Source organism: Danio rerio, chromosome 8 (assembly GCF_052040795.2).
Source record: "Danio rerio strain M-AB ecotype USA chromosome 8, GRCz13ab, whole genome shotgun sequence".
NCBI lineage: Eukaryota > Metazoa > Chordata > Actinopteri > Cypriniformes > Danionidae > Danio > Danio rerio.
The window spans coordinates 48,538,111-48,554,065 of NC_141028.1; the positions used below are offsets into that span (position 1 = coordinate 48,538,111).

Genomic DNA, 15,955 nt, shown 5'->3' on the forward strand with positions numbered 1-15,955 from the left:
GTTTGATGGTGTTTTAATGGAGCACAGTCTTTTCCAGCACTCGGGTCCTGCTCCACATCCACGTGTGGCTCCACTCTCATCAATTATGCAGCTTTACCCAGCATTTAATCTATTTCTGATCAATACTAAGCACTGGTTACAGCTGCAGGTTAAAGAGCACTGTCTTGGGTTTTGGTTCAGAATAGCATATACCACAGGAGTGGATTTATCAGCTTTTTTAATCTATAAATTAAACAGCATCACTAAAGGTTTTAACAACAAAATGCAGATTTAATCTTTCTGCGTTACAATTTCACATTAAAAAGAATGATTTTGTTATTCAAATGTCATTATTTGTGCAATTCATAAGCAATTTCTGAATAAATTCATAATAATTTCTTGTGTATACTACAACTAAACATTATATTTGCAGCGTGCTAATTTTCTGTATGGTCAGAATACCCCAAAGACCTAATCTATTTGAATAAATGCACAGTAAACACATTTTTCTAATCTTTTTTTTTAATAGCTTCTATACTTCACAGCAATGCCTAAAATTAACAAGCCAAGTCAAGCACCAGTGTTAGTACAAAAGGCATTGGCAAATTTATGAATCATTATTACCAAATATATATATATATATATATATATATATATATATATATATATATATATATATATATATATTTATATATATATATATATATATATATATATATATATATATATATATATATATATATATATATATTTAAACTTTAGTTATAACAATGTCTGTGAACATGCTATTGTTTGGCACAATTATCAAACTGCAAACTGCTAGTGGTTTTAGAAAAGGCATGCAATGTTTATTTTAAGCATAATCTATTTAATTCTGTTGTATTTATACTATTATAATTTTAGTGTATTGAGTATGACATGGGACTCACGTATCAGGAATGTATGCATTTTGTGTTGCCCATTCTTTCTAGACTCTCTGCAGACTAGTTCAGTAAAAGTACGAAAGAAGAAATGTTTTCCGGGGTTATTTATTGTGATATTCTGAGTGCATCAGAAAAATACTGCGAAATGTCTTTAGACTGATGGCATTTCATGTTGTTCTGCCTTACAATCCTAAAATCACCTGTTTTTTTTTATCACTTTAGATACACTGCAAAAAAATTGTTTACATTTTCCCGGGAAAAAAAACTGTAAAATAATGGTTGTTAACTTACAGACATTTGCTGTAAAGTAACTGGCAGTAAATTACAGAAAATTACCGGAAATTTAAATTTAAGAAAATTTTTGTAATTTGACATCTGTTATTTTAAGGTAAATAACTGTAATTTAACGGCCATTATTTTACATTACGTTTTTTTTTTCTTTTTAACAGGGTATTACGCTAGAGAATCATTCAAACACAAGCCCTAAAATGACTTTTGTTAAGTAGCAACAATTTCTGCAGTTCTGATGGCAGCTGCAGATGTGAAGGAATGATGGAAGGAAGTAGTTTCTCACACAAAAGGATTTTTAGACTCTCCATGTTTGATATTGTTTTTTTATATACACAATTATGTCGTCAAACTGTTGGATAAAAACCGATATCACACTCGTAGTAGTGCAATATGGCTGTATATCATCACTTTTGGGACAAGGCAGGCCTCCCACCAGTGCCGATATACAGCCGTATCGAACTGCTACTTGTTTGATATTGCTTATATATATTAATTCATTCATTCATTTTCTTATCGGCTTAGTCCTTTTATTAATCCGGGGTCACCACAGCAGAATGAACTGCCAACTTATCCAGCAAGTTTTTACGCAGCGGATGCCCTTCCAGCTGCAACCCATCTCTGGGAAACATCCACACACACACTCTTACACTACGGACAATTTAGCCTACCCAATTCACCTATAACTCATGTCTCTTGGCAGTGGGGGAAATCGGAGCACCCGGAGGAAACCCACGTGAAGGCAGGGAGAACATGCAAACTCCACTCAGAAACGCCAACTGAGCCAAGGTTTGAACCAGCTACCCAGCGACGTTCTTGCTGTGAGGCGACAGCACTACCTACTGCGCCACTGCCTCGCCCCCTTATATATATTGTTCCCCATTTAAATATTATTGCATACTTAAAACAAATTATCAGTGACGTAAATTAATAAAGAAAATCATAAAAAATACATCTTTTACCGAATAATTTTTTTAAACAATGAAGTTTAAGAAATGTATTGTACCTGTCTAAATATTATTGAAGTGTGAAAAGATGATAGCTAATATTTTGTAGGCAACAGTCACAAATAGTTGCTCATTAATGGCAAAATGTACTTTTTATTATTGTTGGAAACGGTGAAGAGTTTTCATTTTTAACATTTTTAATATTGAAAAGTTATAGATTTTCAGAAAATACACTATGCTTTATTTGAGTTACAAACATGATTTAAGTTACTCAGTTTCAGACCCATTTGTTATTGTACTCATATATTGGCATTTATTTTACAAAATATAAACAAACAGCTTCCACTTGCTGTTGGATGATTTTCCTATCTGAGCTGCTGTTTTTCTGTACATGTGTCTGGGGGATTGTGAGTGGATTGTGGTTATTCAGTTCATCTTTTTTAATAGTGATCTAACGCAAAGATCTTTCCTCTGAATAGAAGAGTCTCCCTCCGGCTTTAATTATACAGTCCACTCTCTGTCTGTATGCTTTTCTGCCATTAAGTGCTAAACAAGGACACGCTTCGTGTGTTTGCGCATACATTGAATGGAGGAGTGGCTGAAAGCTGTGTGCACTTGTTTAGCAAACATATAAAGGTTAAATGAGTGTAATGTTTTCATAAGAAAATGAGATGAGTTGCACAACTTGATGCTAGGATTTTGTGGCAAATTCCCTGCTTAGCGCTAGTGTTGCTTTGTTAAATGAAGCTTCTAGGTGAATGAACGCTCTTGTTCATCCCAATGCAATGACTCATGTTTTTGTTCATTAATGTGAGAGTAAATAGCAAAGAGCATTTCATTAGTTGGATGTTCTGAATGAATATCTTGCCACAAATGTACAAGTCACTGTTTAATGGTTTTTTTTATTATTATTATTTTTTTTAAAAGCTGAATGAATAGACTGTCTTGATCACGAACTAGCATGTTACTAGCATGTCACGAACTAGCAAATTACATGACCGGTATTTGAACTAAATGTACAATCAATCAATCAATCAATCAATCAATCAATCAATCAATCAATCAATCAATAATATAAAAAATAGGCTTGCATTGCTTTAGAAAAGATAATGTTGGGTTGCTCAAAGAATCTTTTAAGTTAACAGGTATTTGAAACGTGTGAATTTAAAGAATTTTAGGTCTCCTACAACATGTTTACATCCATCCAGGGTAAAAAAAAAACTGTCCAACAGGCAATCAAGACTGAATGGATTACCAAGACTAATATTATGTAAGTCTAGTAAACAGACAACAGATTAGGCAAGACAATTATACAATAGAAAAGCATTGTGAGCATATGTAATCCCATACAAGCCTATGGAAGACAAGCAAGTCTGCACCCTTTGTCAGAAAAAGAGGTCAATGTAGGAGATCTTTCACCATAAAGTCAAGTCACTAATATTTTTGTAACGGTTTTTCCATTGTAGGCATGGGGTCACCAAAATGGTGTCCACGAGGATCACATGAGTTGCGCGTAGGCCTGTTCTAAAAATAGCTTACCATAGCGCCACTTACAAGTAAGCTGTATCTAATATATATATATATATTTATATATATATATATATATATAAACATTTTAAAATATTTCATATTAGTGTCATGATTGTCAGTGACCACCTGAGGGTGCTGTAGTTCAACGGACTCTGAGAGTGAACTACAGCGCCCGAGAACTACAAGTCCATACACACCACACGCATTACACCCGGTTCACTTACACTGATTGGCCATCACAGCTGTTCCTGTTTCCTGTTGATTTCCTGGACTATTTATACAACCATTCCACCTCTGTTTGTTACTGCATCGTTGTCTTTCTTGTCTCCGTGATCTAGTAAGTCTTGTATATCGAGTTTGTGATTCCTGAGCCCTGTTTCTGATTCATGTTTCTTGTTTTGTTGTTTATATGTTACTTTGCACCTGGACACCTTGTTTTTCTGTTTGCTGCACTATTGTAAATAAATCTGCACTTGGATCCGCAACTTTTGTTCCCGTTTTAAATCACGTAACGTGACAATTAGATGAGAGCTAGCTGGTCTTCCAAGCAATGGTTGTGGGCATCAAGGAAACTGCTAGCGGGCAGAGTAAAGGGGAAGAGATGATTTATCCCAGAAAACATGGCAGAAAAAAACATAATTTAATTATTTGTTTATAAATGTATTATAATTTTACAATAATTTTATTATATTATTAAAATTTGCAGTTTATGGAAGAATATATATATATATATATATATATATATATATATATATATATATATATATATATATATATATATATATATATATATATATAATTTTTTTTTTTTTTTTTTTTTTACTTCATTTGCGGGGCAACTGTGGCAACAACAAAGTGGCACAATTTTGACGGACATTTCAGAACATGTCACGCAAGCTACCATGCTTAAAGACTTGAACGTATGTAATCTCCACCCGCTCCAATGTCCAATGTTAAAAATGCTGTAGATTTGGACATAATTTCAGTAAAATCTAAAAGTTGATTTATGTAACACAGTTGATGATCTGTACAAACATGGTACACCATAGAGCATGATTTATTAAAAATTGTTAGTGGCTAGTGAAAATATTGTAGAAGGGATCATTTATAAATGTAAATACTTGCAGAGATTTATAGAAATAAATTGTTGCATATTGAGGTTTCCTACCTTGTTAAATCGTTGACAACTATTGTGAGAAATTATTAACATAATCAGTGTCTTGACATAGATGAATATAATTAATTATTAATAATACCATATAATTAAAAGTAAATTGAGCAAGTTTGTTATTTGAGAAGTGTGTTTGAAACTGGTTGCCCTTCACATTAATCGGTACAAAAGAAGTAGCTCTCAGTTTTAAAAAGGTGGTGACCCCTGATGTAGACTGTGTTAAAGCTACTTTACATAAATTAACATGAAAAGGATAAAAAGCCATAACATTATATTAGTTTGTGGAACACATTCAGGGTATCAGGCAGGCAGAAGCATGGTGGTAGAATTGTAGTGTAGTTCTTAGATCAAAGATGATTCAGTTCAGTTTAATAAGAATGTCATAATTGGAGGATGAAGAGCTCAGCTCCATTGACCTCAACTAAGCAAGCCAGAAGAGACAGTGGCAAGAAACCAAAACTCCACTAATTGACAGAAACTGAGAACAAACCTTGGGAGAAAACTATTCTTGTTCAGGGAAGCAGTTATCCCCGGCCAAATGTTTGAGGCAGTCTAAAAATATCAGTGGCCTTGAGAACGATGGATGTGCATCATGGTGCGGCACGGTCTTTCTCTGTGCATGACAACCATCTGCTCTGGATATGGACCAGATCCAAGATAATGTGAATATGAGCGTAGAATCTATTCCGGCAGCTAGCTCTCTGCAACTCTCACATGGTCGCCCACTGAAGCTAAGCAGGGCTGTGCCTGGTCAGTACCTGTATGGGAGACCACATAAGCTAGGTTGCTGCTGGAAGTGGTGTTAGTAAGGGCAGCAAGGGGAGGTCTGTGTGGGTCCTAATGCCCTAATATTGTGATGGGGACTCTATACTGCTCAATGAGCGCTGTCTTTCGGATGAGATGTTAAACCGAGGTCCTGACTCGCTGTGGTCGTTAAAAATCCCAGGATGTCCTTCGAAAAATAGTAGTGGTTTAGCTCGGCATCCTGGGCAAATTTGCCCACTGTCCTCTGTCCATCATAGCCTCGTAACCATCCCAACATCATAATTGGTTTCATCACTGTGCTAAGTGCATAAGTCAGCTAGTGTGTGATTTGCAGTCTGGCGCAAAATGGCTGCCATCGCATCATCCAGGTGGATGCTGCACACTGATGGTGGATGAGGAGATTCCTCCATTTGTGTAAAGTGCTTTGAGTGCCCAGAAAGCGCTATATAAATGTAAGGAATTATTATTATTCCTCTCACAGTGTCTTTTTGGGAAGTATTCCCTGTTCTGGCTGCCCTGATTGTTGCAGCCTAACAAGTCCTTAGGGGTTTTGAATTTTTATGTTTTGTATTGTATGCATTTGATAGTGCAAACAGTTGTGACTTTAATGTAGATTTAAACTGACAGGGTTTGCCTGCTTCCCGAACTATGTCATAAAGGCTGTTCCAGAATTTAAGCGTATGAAAAGGATCTACTGCCTGCAGTTAATTTTAAAATTCTAGGTATAATTGATTAGCAAGAATTAATTGATCATAGTGGATGTAGAGGATGGCAATGTAACTGGAGCTTGAAGTTCTTTTTATTAGTCCTACAGAGTAAACACTGAATAGTGCATACCTGTTTTTTGGCAACATTTTTAAGATGAAAGGGCACGGTTTAACCAGTTTTGGGATGTTACAAAAAAAAAACAACAACAAAAAAACGCTGAAGGATAATGAGTGAGTGAGTGATTTGTTTTGGCTACTTTTAATTATTCCCACTTGTCAGAACAATACTAAACTATTTCAGTTTCTTTAATGCACTGGCTCCATCTACCCCATCATCAGTTATGTGGTTGTCCCTCCCCTACACGAAAACATGACAATCATTATCAGTTATGTGCCCTACTCACACAAACCAGAGCTGGCCGACAGATTCAGATGAAAAGCACATAAGTGAACTCAATTGCAAATTATAAATCAATTCTATATTGCCACATTTTATTGTCAGTAACAGTGATGGTGTTGTAAAGGGGGAAATGGTTACTTATTTGATTACTCCATACTGAAAAAAGAAATGCCATTTTTATTATAACATCATTATTTTCATCACTTTTTTCGGAAATCAGTTTTACAGATGCTTCAAATACCAGTTTGCTTTCATAACTATGCTAAATAAATTGCTTTTGTGACATAATTGCTTATAGTTTCAGGAATTAGCAGCTTTATTGGATATTCTTCAAAATTTTTATTGGCTAGTCTTCAACATGTTTGCTCTTGAACATTAGATTTGGATTAAGTGCACACCAGGGAAAAAAACAGTGCAACCACAGTGGTGCAGACAGAGATGGAGACCACCCAGCAAACAATTTGTGTTTAATAGACATCCAAATGTAGACAGCTTTGCTAAAACAAGGCTAAACTTGAGCAGCCAGTGAAAATCTAACAGGCATCTAAGAATAGCCCAAAACTAGACTAGTAGTCAAATTAACAGATTAGACAGACTTTATATGTGTAGCCATTCACTTATGTTCATTTGATGATTTCTAGTTTTGGCCTATTCTTAGACGTCTTATAGATTTTTACTGAAAGCCCAAATTTAGCCTTGTTTTAGCCAAGACGACTATGTTTAGACGTTTATTAGACATCTATTAGACATCTTTTTAAAACAAAAATCCATCCAGGTACTCACATTTTTATTTCTTTTTTTTTTTTTTTTTTTTTTGAGCACTATATGAATTTGAACCTAGCACATGTACTGTTCTTCACATACTATACAGTAGGGAAGTATGCGATTTCGAATGCACCATATTTCTTTAACAAACAAAAAGTAACCGTTGAAGGAATATGTGATGTCATTTTTTGGGAGTGAACTCCCTCTGGTGGTTGGATGAATTAGCACCTGGCTTTGGACAAATAGATGTAGCGTTAGTCAGGTAGGAGGCTGGAATGAACTATAACCAACACATTAAAACATTACAGGATGTTATTTTTGTATAGGTTGTTTTCAGTCATGTGGTTTTAGTGATGTGCTAAATTCAGATGGAGGGCTGGAAGTAAAAAAACTAAATTGGAGGCATAGAGGAAAGTCTCTGTTTTTGCGATTAACTTTTAAAGGAAATATAAATAGAAAATAAGCACATACTATATGTTGGGCATGATCCTTATATAATGAAGAAGGCCAAGTTTTCTACTGAACTGAAATATATTTGCCTGTCATCATGGCGGTAAATACTGTATAAGCTAATATGTGACATGAAAACATACTATTTTAAATACTATAGTGTTTGGAAGCATACTATACATAATGACTTGATTTAAACTGTCTCAGTAATTATATTGTTGCTGTGGGAAAACACAACTGTAGTAATAAACAAAATATTCAATAGGCTTCAGTTTTCTACACTATACTTATACACCATCACAATGCACCACAGTTTACACTAATGTTGCGGTGTTTATAACAGTTGATCAGTTTACTAGTTTACTACAGAATACTGTAGCATTCATTGTACACATTATACACTTTTCTATGCTTTTCAAAAACATTTATTACAAATTACTATAGTTTTTCCTCATGTGGATATCTTCCAGACGACACAAAATAACAGATTAAAGCATTCTAAAGCTCATAGTCTACATTATTATTTATTATTTTTGCAAAGGGAATTAAGTGCTTCACTAAAATGAGTTTTGTCGCAGGGGTTGCATTTCTTTTTTCTTCAGTCAATGAACTTAACATTAACAAAAATTCTAGGCTGCAGTATATATAGACAATAACGTTATGGTTGTTTTGTTCTGCTAAAACGACAGTAAAGACTTGGATTATTGCAAAACAAGACAGAAATTTCCTTACAGCTCTTACATTCAGGGTACGTTATGTTATTTATATTCTTCTTGACTTTGTATACGTGTGGTGGTGTTTGTATCTAAGTTTAATATAACACGTAAACATGTTTATACACATAGCTAACCCTGTTTATAATCTTCATTGGTGCTGTCAAATTAAATATCGAGTTCAAAAAAGCTTGTACACATAAATGTATTGAAAAATTGTTACATGCTGTCTTTTCTCCCGTTTGTCAGCCAGTTTCTTGAACTTTCCCTCTTTTATGAGCAAAATCATTTGGAAGTCTATAAAAGCTGTTTGGCATTCCTTATTTTGGCAGATTTAAACAATTATAAACAACATAAAACACACATTTTGATGTTCTGTTTGTGATTCCTATGTAGAAGAATCACTTCCTGCCCTCCATCTGAATTGTGCACATCATCAATAATGTTATGTGATAACCTATAGTGAGAAAAAGATTAATATTAACAAATTTAAACACTTTAAAGATGTGGTGGCACAGTGGGTAGCACGTTTGCCTCACAGCAAGAAGGTTGCTGGTTCAAGCCTTGGCTGGGTCAGTTGGCATTTCTGTGGAGTTTGCATGCTCTCCCCGTGTTCACGTGGATTTCCTCCGGGTGCTCCGGTTTCCCCCACAAGTTCAAAGACATGTGGTACAGGTGAATTGGGTATGATAAAATTGACCGTAGTGTGTGTGTGGGTGTTTCCCAGTGATGGTTGCAGCTTGAAGGGCATCTGCTGCATAAAACATAGGCTGGATAAGTTAGCGGTTCATTCCTCTGTGGCGACCCCAGATTAAGAAAGGGACTAAGTCGAAAAGATAATGAATGAGTGAACAACCTTTAAAAATAAACCTTTATTTTATAGAATTTGGTACAATAATAATATTTTATTGGTGAGAGAGTTATTCAAAAGTAATGGACAACTTTTTAATTATTGTGAATGTCTCAGTTATTACAAGATCCCCATAACTGCTAAAGAATTTGCAATAGTATTTGATGCAATTCCTAGTGGACTTGTTCAGCTCCTATCTGGTAATTTGTCCTCTGAATCAAATCTTGTACATACTAATCAGTTAAGTATTAATGCTTTAAAATTATACACAATAAATGTAATAACTTTTACATTAAAAAGGTAAAAAAAAACACATTGTTACCTAAATGCAAATCTTTTTATAATTCCTTATTTGAGCAGATTGAATGGAAAAAAGTTTGGAACTTATCTTGTAAATACTGTCTCACCAATAAAGTAAAGAAGTGACAAATAATGTAAACTAATTCATTTAATTTATCCAGTGAAACAAGTTGTTAAAAAAAAATTAGAGACATGGAATCTCCATGCACTTTTTTTGTGAATTAGAGGAATCGATCTGTTTTTGAATGCACATATACTCAAAGATTTTGGTTTGATGTTGAATATCTTATATTTAAACTTATATAAACTTTATTGTAAAGATATTTTTGACATACACTAATAATAATACAACTTTGGAGCAAAATGTGTTTATTATTTCAAAATTAAGGCAAGGACCATATACTACACAAACAAAAACAAGCCAATGATAAACCTAACATTATTTTTAGATTTAAAATTGATCTTAAGCATTATTTCGAAACCCTAAAAGACATTAAAAATAAAACAACTGTAAGAATTTATGCAATTTTGGAGTCATTTTATGCAAATCTCTTGTCGTTTTTATTTGTAATACCCTTGTCATTTTATTATCTATTGATTTTTCCATTGATGTGAAAAATGTTAAGCACCATATTCCTCAATTTTTGTATATGCTTTTGTTCGTGTTATGCAATAAAAAAACTAAAAGAATAAATAAAAAAAGATTAATATTCTTAAATATAGGCATAATAAATAAGTCAAGTACAATTTTAACTTCACCCATTGCCTAACTTGATATTACATTAACTTTAACCTTTTTTATTTCTGTTGCCCTTTTTTATTCCTTTTACTCTCCTCCTCCTCCCTCTCTCTTTCTTTCTCTCTGTCTCTTTCTTTCTCTCCCTCCCCAATGAAATGCACAGAAATAGCTATGCTAATTTCCCCCCCTTCCAAAATGGTTTCATATCATCTCTATATCTTCCAATAACCCTCCATTCGCTCCGTCATTTCCCCTCTCCTCTATTTTTCTTCACTCCTCCGCTCGCTCTTCCCTTTCTTTTATTGTATTTCGGTGCTCATTATGCTAATTGGCGTCAGTGTATCTAAGAACAAAATACAGTGGTGGTTGATTTTTTTTCTGTATTTTACTCATTATCTGTTATCTCTCTCTCTCTCTCTCTCTCTCTCTCTCTCTCTCTTCTTTTCTATTTATATCTCAGCATGGTGGGAGTGTTTGGTCAGAACGTTTACACTACTCTATTTGCCTCCCCCTTTTTCTCCATATTTCTCATCCTTGTTCCATTCCCTTGTGAAAAACAAACGGAGCTCTTGCATTTATTTAAATCATCCTCTAAATTGCACATTGATATTTTCCACATTCTGTCCATTTTCAGTGGTCATTGTAGTCCTTAAACGCTGTTAAATCAATAATCAGTGTAGCATTATGGTGTGTGTTTGTGTTCAAACATGTACGCATGTTCATGTCTTGACAGCATGAATATATGTGTGTGTGTGTGTGTGTGTGTGTGTGTGTGTGTGTGTGTGCGCTGTCTGTGTAGGGGGAGATGAAGAGCAAGTCAGACAGTGTCAATTAGAGGGATCGAGAGAGATTATCTTTGGCAAGTCGTACTACGATTATCCCACGGCTGAGGCATCATGGGAAGGTCTGGGAAAAAATGAACGAATTGAGCTACAGAAAGCTCTGAATGGCCCACACATTTTTTTGCCTCTCTTGACGATTGTCTCATATTAAATTCAAATGAGCTCTGTTGGCATGACTGTGTATTGCAAAATGTCACCAAATCATAGAATATTAAGCAATGCTTGACACCAACGATGATGATAATAATCACAAATGAGCATCGAATCAGCATATTAGAATAATTTCTGAAGGATCAAGTGAGACTACAGATTTGATTATGAAATGTAAAGTTTGCAATCATTGGGGGACAAAATGTAATTAGCAATGTAGGTATAAAAATACAATAGATATTAAGGCTGCTCGATTATGGGAAAATCATAATCATGATTATTCAAAACGATTATCAGTTAATGTCAAAATTATTTGCCCTCCTCTGAATTTTTGTTTTATAAATATTTCCCAAATGATGTTTAACAGAGCAAGGATTTTTTCACAGTATTTTCTATAATATTTTTTCTTCTGGAGAAAGGCTTATTTGTTTTATTTTGACCAGAAGAAAAGCCATTTTATATATTTTGAAACCTATTTCAAGGTCAATATTATTAGCCCCCTTAAGCAATATACATTTTTTGATTGTCTTCAGAAGAAACTACTGTTATACAATGACTTGCCTGATTACACTAATTAAGCCTTTGAATCACACTCTAATCTGAATACTAGTGTCTTGATAAAATATCTAGGTTAATATAATGTACTGTCATCATAGCAAAGATAAAATAAATCAGTTATTAGAAATGAGTTATTAAAACTATTATGTTGAGGAATGTGTTTGAAAAAAAATTATTTTCTATTGAACAGAATTTGGGGGGAAAGGATCGCTAATAATTCAGGAGGACTAATAATTCTGACATCAACTGTATATATACTTATTTTTCTCTCTGTAAACGAGAAAGGGAAATTAATATAATAGTATAAAAATATGAAACAAACTGTGCTTTAAGCATCTTCACTGTAGAAAAAATTAAAAAGCTACCTCACTGTAAAAAAAATAAATAAATAAAACTTTAATTATAGCTACAACTGTCCTTCAGTCAAGAGCAGTGAGTGATTTTGTCCTTTTGTTGTTTGATTCATGATAAAAACAGATGGCAGCAGGAATATTGTGTGCTGTCACTTTAAGAGCAGTTCTGTTTCTGATGAATGGCTTCTCTTTCGTATGTCTTTTGATTCTCAACTCGTATGTTTATTACACAAATGAGGGTTAATGTGAATATTCACTAAACACTGTGTTTTGACACATGTGCACGTATTTGACCATTAAAGCCCTCACATTAAGATGACTTTAGATGTGTGTGCTCTGCTCGTCTCTTAGGCTAAGCGCGCACACACACAACAGCATGCGCTCTTTCGTGCTTTTAAAAGCATGAAAGATTTGAAAGTACATCAATGAAGGATGCGCATCCCGTGCTGCAAACGTTACATTACAGCACATGCTTTTAGTCATCTTCACGAGAAACTGAGCTTTGCAGAGCAACAAATGTGTACAACTGGAAAGGGGGCGGTATATGACGCAATAATCGTTTCATCTCGATTATGTGTTTTCGTAATTATTAGAAGCCAAAATTTAAATCGAAACCGGATTTTCATTTAATTGTACAGCTGCAATACATACACAACCCGAAATTAGAAAAAGTTGGGACAGTATGGAAAACGCAAATAAAATGATTTCTAAATGTACTTTCACTTGTATTCCATCACAGACAATATGAACGTTTTGTCTGGTCAACTTCATTGTAAATATACATCCTTTCCTGACATTCAGATCTGAAGAACATTCCAAAAAAGTTGGGACTGGAGCAGTTTGGGGCTAGTAATCGGGTAAATTGGTTAAATAATGATGTGATTTGAAGCAGATGATGTCAACAGGTGATTGTAATTATGGTTTGGTACAAAAGCAATGTTCAAGAGAAGGTCTAGTAGTGATGGTGAAATGAAGTTTTCTGAACCAGTGAAGCGCTCGACTCAATTGTATCGGAAAAAGGTTCATTACTGGAAGCTTTCTAAATCAGAGCTCGATGAGGACCTCTTCTGGTTAAAGTGTGGGAAAGCAGTTTGTTGCCATGTCAAATGTTCACAACTGACCAACTCATTCATGTAGTAATACAACAACAGCAATATAACCAAATTACTCAATTACTGTAGTTTGTACACAAGATATGTTACATTACACAACTGATGACTGTAGTAAAATCCAAGGTATTCAAAAGTTTATCATAATACAACTAGTCCTCTTCCAAGCGGGGATTGAACCAGAGATTCCTCTATGGGAGGCGAGTGCTCTAGAAGGAGGCTATGTAAGTGATGCTCAGAGTTGCACACACCAGCTGGTTTCTGTTAAACACAATACTACGATATGCAGTGGTTTTCTTTAAAGATAGTTGTAAAAAAAAATACGCTTATACACTTTAGTATGGTTCAAAACCTTTTTACTAAAAATTAATATTGTATTTTAGTTTATTTACTGGTGTGTGAGAAAGGTGCAGTGCTTTGAAACAGTACAAAAGTATGTAATCGACGCCTAATCTCTCGCTATACACTTTACTATTAGGGTGTTTAAACCTTTGAATCAAAATTCGAAGCAGTCAGGTGGGTATAGGCGAAAATTAGGCTTCGGACGTCACTGATCACGTGATGATGGCAAAACGAATCAAGCTCCGGTACACTGCTTCACTGTGAGATGTATCGTTTTTTTGATACATGCTTCGAAGCCTCTGCGCACAACGTCACATCACTAAGGTCTAGTTACTGCCATCAGGATTTGCCAACAAATACGTGAGAAAATTATTGAAATCTTTAAAAACAATGTTCCTCAAAGAAACATAGTAAGACATTTGGATATTTCACCTTTAACACTACATAACAAAATTAAAGGTTTCAAGGAATCTGGAGGAATTTCAGTGTGTAAGTGCGCACACCTAAACTGAAGTACCATGACCTCCAATCTGTCAGGTGGCAGTGCATCAAGAATTGCCATTCCTCTATAGGCGATATCACCACATGGGCTCAGGACTACTTTGGCAAACCTTTGTCAAGTATCGCAATATGTAGTTACATCCTCAAATGCCAGTTAAAACTGTACTGTGCCAAAAGGAAGCCCTATGTTAACAGTGTCCAGAAGCGCCATCAAGTTCTCTGGGCTCTGAGGCATCTGGGATGGATCATCACACAGTGTAAAAAGTGTACTGTGTTCAGATGAATCAGTATTTCAGGTATTGTTTGGGAGAAATGGATGCGGTGTGTTCTGAACCAAAGAAGAAAAAGATCATCCAAACTGTCACCAGCAACAAGTTCAAAATCTAGGGTCTGTCGTTGTATGAGGTTGTGCCCTTGGCAAAAGTGCTTTGCCTTTCTGTGATAACACCATTATTGCTGAAAATACAAAGAGATTTTAAGCACAATATGCTGCCTTCTTTACCAGGGATGCCATGCATATTTTAAAAAAGACAAAAATGCAAATGCACATTCTGGACATAATACAAAGTCCTGGCTTCAGAGGAAGATGATAAGGTACTTGACTGCCCTGCCTGCAGTCCCGATCTGTCCCCAATAGATAACGTGTGGTGCATTTTGAAGCACACAATGTGACAAAGAATACCCTGTACTGTTGCCCATCTGAAGACTTGTTGGCAGGAAGAATGAGACAAAATGACACCTGAAACACTTCATCACTTGGTGTCTTCAGTGCCTAAACATCTTTTAAGTGTTGTGAAAAGGAATGGCAACATCTCAAAGTAATAAACGCTTTACTGTTCCAACTTTTTTTAAATGTGTTGCAAGAACCAACATTGGAATATGTGCTTAATAAAAAGAAAAACGCAAACAATAAAAATAAAAATTACAAGGAACACAGTAAATAATGTAAATAAAGTCAAAGTAAATTTAGAAATCACTACTTTATTTTTATTTGCATTTTCCATACTGTCCCAGTATAACTTGTAATATTTTACAGGGTTTTTTATTAAAATAAATAAATAAATAAATAAATAAATAAAAGACTTCTTTTACAAAACATAAAAAATTAAATTTTCCAACCCCAAATTTGGAATGACAGTGTAGGTTATAGAATCAAAAGACTTAAAATATGTTAAGATTCAGACCAAACCCATGACTAAGTAAAAAGAAACAATAATAATATCAGTAAGAAAGTTGACACATTTGCATGCTCTCTGTAAGATCGGCTCCTGCAGCAGATGGGAAAGAATCTGAATCGTGTTACGATTTAATTCAGCAGAACAAATATGATGCAAATGTGTCTCTTTATTCTAATTCTAAGTCGTCCTAATACCTAATTTGCCGTTTTTATCAGGCACCCAGTCACTAATCCCGACGACACTTTTAATTCGTTCTTCTTAGACTTTATGTGGTGAGAGCAGCGGCTCTTCCATTTTTAATTTAGCCGATTACGCTCCCTGTCAGGATTGCGCGGCTGACTGATGTGTGATTTTCTTTGACAGTTTCTCTCTCTTTCTCTCTCACCTGGTATTTA

The 15,955-nt window shown here is 34.8% G+C and overlaps 1 protein-coding gene and 1 long non-coding RNA gene across 4 annotated transcripts in view; both read left to right on the plus strand.

The window, feature by feature from the left end:
- kcnip3a (Kv channel interacting protein 3a, calsenilin) overlaps positions 1-15,955 on the plus strand; it is a 153,453-nt gene that overhangs the window by 41,710 nt on the left and 95,788 nt on the right.
- On the plus strand, positions 4,489-9,180 carry LOC147842823 (uncharacterized). Its single transcript, XR_015498357.1, has 3 exons — positions 4,489-5,512; positions 5,594-5,764; positions 6,326-9,180. It is a non-coding gene; the product is annotated as an uncharacterized LOC147842823 (long non-coding RNA).